The sequence below is a fragment of the Dermacentor silvarum genome, chromosome 10 (assembly GCF_013339745.2).
Source record: "Dermacentor silvarum isolate Dsil-2018 chromosome 10, BIME_Dsil_1.4, whole genome shotgun sequence".
Lineage (NCBI taxonomy): Eukaryota > Metazoa > Arthropoda > Arachnida > Ixodida > Ixodidae > Dermacentor > Dermacentor silvarum.
The window spans coordinates 48038868-48046932 of record NC_051163.1 but is presented as its reverse complement, the minus strand read 5'-3'; the positions used below and the strand labels follow the sequence as shown (position 1 = coordinate 48046932).

Here is an 8065-nt window from a genome sequence, read left to right as displayed (position 1 = left end):
AGTGGAAGAACGTGAACCCCTCAATTATGGTGGTAATTTTCTAAGCACCGCTATTAGTGAATTTAATGTGACTGCATGCCATAAAGGTCATGCTTAGGACCAATATTGCTATTATACTGATGCCTAACTGTGCAGCTTATGCTTGCATGTGCTGCTGTGCTACCAATGGCTGTTGAGCCTGCGCTGTCAGCAGAATGATTATGGGAAGCACCAGGATAATTTTATCAGCCTAAAGATCATACTTCAAACTTCTGACGAGCTTGCGTATTCGTATATTAACCTTACTGGACACGAGTGTTTGTAAGAAATTGGTTGTAGGGAAATAATTGCTCTAACTGATGTGCCAGCACCCCCCCCCCCCCCTTTTTTCTTTTCTTTTTACGGTTCGCCGGCTTCCTGAAAATAAAAAAAAGTTTGTTAAATATAGACGTGGTGAGTGAAACTGCAGAACATTTTTTGGAAATATTTTCAGGCATGCTCAATATTATAGTTAATGATTCTTTCTCCAGAAACTAGGCAACACAATGTAATATTTCAGAATAGGTGATCCGAGGAAAGTTATAATACTGCGCAACGTAATTGAAGCGCGAAAAAACAATACACAAAACTGCGTTATTTCCGCTCTCCCTCATCGGTTCAGTGGTATTCTTCTAAAATCTGCACTCAACAAATCATTTCCACTGTCTGAGAAATGGTAGCGCGATGCTTGCCTTTCATTTTCTTAAGTACTGGACTCCATGAGTGGCAAAACTCGCCATTCGTAAGTGAATTACTGGGACTCTATATATACATTTTGAGAGCGTCTTTCTTATAGACTCAACAGCGACCATATCATTGGCAAAGGAACACTCCACCATAGAATACTTGTCGATTGCTAACGGCATGCTGATTAATTTAGTGAGCATACGTGAGTAGCTTTACCGCAATTCACGTACAAATTAATCTGGCGAGGGTGTTTTTTTTTGTGTGGAAGGTACCAGGTTCTTACAAACAAGCCCTGAATGATCACACAATGAGGCAAAATAACAAGAAATAACCGCATCAAAGCAATCGACTGTTCTTGTGTGCTACGCGCACTTGAATAAGGATCTACACGACCGTTAAAAGAGCTGTTCCATGTTCATCGCAAAAATGCCACTGAAACGCAAAAGCTGAACGAGACCTTTACGAATAGAAATTTAGCAGAGGCATCCAGGAACACCAGATTTGTAAAGGAAGCATAGAAGCTAAGTTGCTGAACATAACTGCCGGAGAAGACGGAATATGAGTTCTACAAGCTGTTTTTGTTGCTGGGGCTGGTTTTGAGGCGACAAGTCATGGCTCGTACTATCAAAACTGTTTGGTCGCATTGGAAATAAGGGAGAGGACACACAGCAAAAAATTATGACAGAATCGATCGGTACCCCTACGAGCGTAACCTTCCGCGCACTTCAATTAACATGTTCAGAGCTACTACCATACATAGCTGTCAGTTGCACATCCGTTAAAATTAACTCAGCTGAATCCTCATATAGTGAGAACAAATTTGTAAATAATTATTAAAGTAAGAAAATAAATTTTACGGGTTTACCTGCCATAACGACGACGTGATTAGGAGGCACGACATTGTGGCGAACTCCGGATTAATTTTGACTTTCTGCGATTCCTTAACGTGCACCCAATGCACTGTACACGGGACTTCTCGCATTTCACCCTCAACGAAATGCGACCGCCCTGGTCGCGATATGACCCTGCATGATCGGGCTTAGCATCGCTAAGTCCGATCGCCAAAACGACTATGCCACCGCGGCCGGTGATCAATAGCGTAGGTCTGCTTGTTCTCATACCTGTTCGTTTGTTGCTCAAACAACGCAACAACCTTACTGCGTGCTCGTCCCCCCCCCCCCCCCCCTTTTTTTTTAGACCACTTGCCTTGATGTTCCTCTAACGATTTAAATTTCCGTAGTAGGTGATGTCCAAACATTGCAATGATGTGTGTTGCAGAATGTACGCATGCCGATAATGAAAAACAAGAAAAACTGTATTTGCTAACACAATGACAAGCAGCGAGCATACTACAGGTAACAGAAAAAGAGAGCTCGTCACACAAAAATGTCACACAAATAAGACGGTGAAGTCCAGTACAATGTAATGATGTCCCGCGATCAAGAAGAAAACGCGGTGTTATTGGCCCATAGATATCGTTGAACGGTATGATAAAGTACGAAAGAAAATAACAAAATATGAAACGAAAGTGGACAGAGGACTCATGCCGGTGACACGCCCCTGGTTTATTTATATGTACCAGAGGTAACCTCTTCCTGAAGGCAAAATAATTGTTTCCCAGTTTGGAACTCCTGAATTGAGGAAAAGATAGGTAGGACAGGCGCATCTTCATCGTCATCAACCTATTTTTATGTCCACTGCAGGACGAAGGCCTCTCCCTGAGGCCTCCAGTTACCCCTATCTTGCGCTAGCTGACTCCAATTTCTACCTGCACATTTCCTAATTTCGTCATCCCACCTATTCTTGTGCCGTCGTCGACTGCGCTTCCCTTCTCTTGGCACCCATTCTGTAACTCAAATAGTTCATCGGTTATCTATCATACGCTATAAATGGCCTGCTCAGCTGTGTTTTTTTCTCTTAATGTCGGTTATCCCCATTAGTTATCTTTCCCACACAGCTCTCTTCCTGTCTCTTAACGTTAGGCCTAACATGTTTCGTTCTATTGCACTTTGTGCTGTCCTTAACTTGCTCTCGAGCTTCTTCGTTAAGTTCCAAGTTTCTGCACCACACGTTATCACTGGTAGAATTCAATGAATGTACACTTTTCTTTTCATCGACAGTGGTAATCTCCCTTTCAGGATTTGACAATGCCGGCCGTATGCACTCCAACCTAATTTTATTCTTGTGTAAATTTCTTTCTCATGATCACGGTCCCCTGAGTAATTTACCTAGATAAACGTACTCCTTTACAGACTCCAGAGGCCGACTGGCGATTCTGAATTCTTGTTCCCTTGCCAGACTATTGAACATTAACTTTGTTTTCTGCATATTAATCTCAAGCCCATTCATATACTTTCTCGTTTAAGGTCTTCAATCATTTGTTTTAGTTCGTCCCCACTTTTCTGAACAGGACAATGCCATCGGCAAACCGAATGTTGCTGAGATATTCGCCGTTGATCCTTACTCCTAAGCCTTCCCAGTCTAATAGCTTGAATACATCTTACTAATCTAGAAATCGGAAGTTCGTGTTCGACACTGACAAAGGCTTCTGTATTTGTTGATGGTGACACCTTTTAAACATGGCACATACCCACCCCGCCAGTAACAGTCATCTATTTTTCGGTTATACGAGCCGTGCCCGTAGTCAACCTTGCGTTTCAATTAGGCACAAGCCATGGGTCAATGATGACTGCAATCCACACGTTTATTGTAGCGAGAGCTACATTGGCCGTATTCTCGCCGTTTCGCTGTGGCCGGTGACCGCACCGCGAGCTGAGCCGTTGCCGAGCAACAGCCGCAGCTGGCAGCGCCGCTCACCGCGCCATCTGGCATGACGTCAGAGGAGCCGGTGAAACCGCGTTGCAACAACAGAGGAGGCGCCGGCGTTGCATCGTATATATAGAAGGGGCGGCTCGGTGGGATTCGTCGACAGATATGGAAAGTGATGATGATGATGAACCTCTGCCATGGCTCGCTCCCATTAAGGGGGATAGGCCAAGAATCGGGCGGCAGTGGGTATGCTAAAGAAAATTCGTATTTGAAAACAAGAAACACAAAGTAAATGACAAAAGTGAGTTGGATAGACTGAAAGAAGCCAGGCTTCGTCGTCGGAACGAAACCAAGAGTCGTAAGTACGAAGCGGCCAGGCGAGTGGATTCAGATGCGGATAGCACCCGAAACGTGTTCAAGTCACTGGACGACAACCCCTTGTCCTTCCACCTCACCGACCATCGGGCCGTCTTTGTGGCAATTGAGAAACAAGATGAATACTTTCAAAATAAATGCGTTACACTGTAAAAATGTCTAGTCTTCAATGTAATCATAACCTAACGAGAGGTGACAACCATACCTAAACACTCAGACGTACGAAGCTAAACGATAAAGATGTAACCGTATACAGATAACCAAGCTAAACAATAAGATTAACCGTACCTCTCGCTACGCACACCCAGGCATAACTGAGTTAAGCCACAGCCAATTTTTGAAGCGTTAGAAAGGCTTCACTGCTAGGGTGCCGGCGGTACGTGGGACACTTCAGTTTATTTTGTTGTTTCCTAAATTTATGAATAAGCCCTCTCAAAATTTCTGTTGGCATTGAGTTGACTATTGCTTCGTGTTAAACGTTTCCCTTCACCCCCCTTTGGTATTTTGTTAGACGCACATTTGAAACAACATATCTAATGTGGCCAATCCCCCCTGTGGGTACGAGCCATGTTTTGAGGCAACAACAACCTCGCACGAGGTAGCGCATGCACCACAAGCAAAAGGCAAAAGAAGAGGCGGGTTCATAGGATGCTCGAGCAACCAGTGGTCCTCCTGCGAAGCCTTGCTAGGAAGTAAGCTGCAAAATGGTAAGCGATCCTTGCAGTGGGTTGGAACGATATCTCGTGACAAACGGATGACACGTAACCGGAATGAAGGGCTGCTGTCGCAGTTATCTTGATCGATAAATGAGAATGAGGTCTGCTCAGGGGTGCTATACTGTCCATCCCGATTAAATCTCAGCAGAGCAGCGAAAAACTTATTTTTCACGTCCGCCTGCCAGACAAGCGAACCAGAAGGGCTCCTTCATTATGCGCTTCCGATTCGCCCGATTAGTAATGGAAGCTTCACAGTAGGATTAGTAGCACTCTATCGGCGACCACTGCCTTCTCCGGAGCACACAGCCGGCCCTCGTTATAATTGGCTAGGACAAGCTCTAGCATTTGCGGTTCTGCGTGGAGTTGGCGACCCGCAGCATACGGAGCACAATTCTTGTTTTTAACTCTCGCAGTAGTGTCTATAGAGGTGGCGCACTTATCTCGACCCGGGTACTCCCTGTGGGTGCGGTCCGCGCAAAGATTCTAGGATTGATTGCAGGATGAGTGGCGACTAACTGATGATGAGTGAAATTAATGATAAAATGAATTCTCTGAGCACATTCGTAGTGCTTCTTCCCACCCGTTCGCGCAGCCGCGGTAAAAATGGCTGCCATCTACAAGCGCTATAAATGGGTATGTAGCATATTACTCGCGAAGAAAGCAACGCGCAGATAAAAAAGAGAACACTGCGGCAGGCACGAAACAGTCTTCGGAAAAGGAGTATAGTCCTGACCGGAAGGCATGGCTGTGCATAATGTGCACAGGAGATCATGTCACCAGCGCTTATCATGTCAAGGAGAGTTGAAAGCTAACGTTTTTTGTGTGCTACGAGCTGGTTTAGTTGCGACAGATATCCTATAGCGCAAATTTGTCGTGACGTTTCTTTCTACAACATTTTGCAACGTTTTGACTGTGGTGCTACCAGTTTATGAAGCACAAACGTCCACAGGGCAACTTATTACACTTAAGGTCTGAAGCTCTCGTTGACCACACAGTATTACGGAGATAGCATAAAGGGCACCGTGATAAAAAATGACTGTGATTTAACTCAGTTATGCCTGGGTGTGCATAGCGAGAGGTATGGTTAATCTTATTGTTTAGTTTGGTTATCTCTACGGTTACAATTTTATCGTTTAGCTTCGTACGTCTTAGTGTTTAGGTTTGGGTGTTACCTCTCGTTAAGTTATGGTTACAATAAAGACCAGACATTTTTAAAGTGTAACGCATTTATTTTGAAAGTCTTCATCTTGTTGTTTCTCAATTGCCGCAAAGACGTCCCGATGGTCGGTGAGGTGGGAGTATAAGGCGTTGTCGTCCAGTGACTTGAACACGTTTCAGGTGCTATCCTCATCTGAATCCACTCGCCTGGCCGCTTCGTAGTTACGACGCTTCTCGAGGGGTCCGGCTCGTTCTTCCTCCGTCTCCATGGCTCGCTGCCTCCCCTTGGTTTCGTTCCGACGACGAAGCCTTGCTTCCTTCAGTCTCTCCGACTCGCTTTACGTATCTGCCGACGAATCCCACCAAGCCGCCCCTTCTATATATACGATGCAACGCCGGCTCCTCCTCTGTTGTTGCAACGCGGTTTCACCGGCTCCTCCTCTGACGTCATGCCAGATGCAAGCGGCGAACGCTTGCAACAACTGCGGCGGCGGCACGTCGCCGCGCCATTGTAACTCGAGCAGACGACGCCAGATGGCGCGGCGAGCGGCGCGGCCTACGGCGGTTCTTAGGCAATTGCTCAGCTCGCTGTGCGGCCACCGGCCACACTTAAACGGCGAGAATGCGGCCAATGTAGCTCTCGTTACAAAATCCGGTGTCGGTGTCAGCCTCAGCGCAGATGCCGGCATTGGCGTCCCGTGAGCAAAAATTACCGTATATATTTGGGTATACGTATATGCCACGCCTTCTTTTATGACATGCACTACATGTGGGTTAAGTTTCCACACCATTGTATCATCAAAGTTGCTCATATCTTGTCTTACATTCTTAAAAAAGTTATTCCTCAGAATTTGGAAAAGTACAGGCCCTAAACAAATGTCACGAAACAAAACACCAACAGCGCATGCCTTCGATGTTGAATCTTCTCAGACTGAAATATTAAAAGTACTCAACAACAAGAAGAACTTGAAAAAGATGTAATATTTTTGGCGCTGCTGTGCAAACCTCCGCGGATTGGCCCACGCAAGGGGCCGAGTTTCTACCAGAAAGCTCGCTTTCGTGCATAGCGTTCGCCGCCAGCGTTTCCCGGTAAACATTATGGCTTTATAAGCTGCAGTTGCCGGCAAGCGTGAGAAGCAGTAGTAAGTGGTTCGTGTGGAAAGGGAAAGGTTGACGCTATCTTCTGCAGCCATTGAGGGAGCACAAAGCAGTCAGGGATCTTTGAATGCTATCGCGTTCCGCTCTTAAAGGCGAAGCTTAAGCGTCCTCAAATGTTTGTACACCGCAGCTCAAGAAGAAGACCAGCTACTTGGTCTCGGATTCCTTCCGCCACGACCGCAATGCGGAGCCCGAGATGGTGGCACTCACCGACAGTTCGGTCTGCGGCTCCACCTGGAGCGAGCAAGGCATAGATCAGACGAGCTCTTCGACCGAGGCAGTGCTTCCCGGCGCGAAGAAGGACAACTTGAGGGAAACGAAGCTGGAGCAGCAGCGACAACAACGCGGTCGGCGTTCGCGGTCACCGTCACCTGTATCGGAGGAGGCGGAGGACCATCAGCACTCGGTCCTGAGCATAAACAGCCCGGCGCCAAAGGCAAGGCGACAGCAGTGGTGAGAACGTATCAATTTCGTTACCTTATTGATAGCGCGATTTTCGAGCATCTCGAGAAAGTCTGAAACACATTAGAAGGAGGACCGGAGGACACATTAGGAGGAGAACAGTGGTCTGTCATTGCTCCTTAATATATGAAAAATTCCTCGTGCAGGATAACGGGCACGGAAACAAAAAAAAAAAAGCTACCTTATAGACGCGTGCAAGGGCCGCACTTTTTTTTTTCACAGATACGACGAGGCTGCGACTATTACACGGGACCGAAGCTGTTCGTCTAATATTTTCCTGACTGCGAGTATGAAGCCCACCATAATCGTGCACGCCTGCCCACCACTACAGAAGCGAATGTTTTCCTTTTCATAGTAACTTTGTTATCCTTTCCATAATCACTAACCAAGAAAAAAATTGTCCCGGCATAGCCATCGACTTGTGCACGCCCCGAATGCCCGGATATACCATTACACCAGAGGGCAATGCGCAGCTTTCGTCATCTAGTAGCGGCACGCGGAAGTACACAGTGTGCGAAAATTCGCCGATGCACACGCGCAGCATCGGGGCATCGAATGCGATTGCTTCTCCGTTGGAAATTTTATTTCACCAAATTTTGTACCGCCATGTTAGGGCTGCGACCCTTACACGAGTACATACGTACAGTATTCACGTTTAGGGACCATGACAGCAGAGTGCGCGCGAGCAAGGCACAACACCCAGCAAGAACTGTCGCGCCACG

General features: G+C 46.5%; 1 protein-coding gene across 1 annotated transcript in view; it reads right to left on the bottom strand.

The window, feature by feature from the left end:
* Positions 1-7070: 7070 nt before the first annotated feature.
* LOC119431162 (adhesion G-protein coupled receptor G6-like) overlaps positions 7071-8065 on the bottom strand; it is a 67357-nt gene continuing 66362 nt past the window's right edge. The window contains exon 13 of the mRNA XM_037698630.2: positions 7071-7252. The gene's annotated coding sequence lies outside the window, so the exon portion shown is untranslated. The remainder of the gene's footprint in view (positions 7253-8065) is intronic.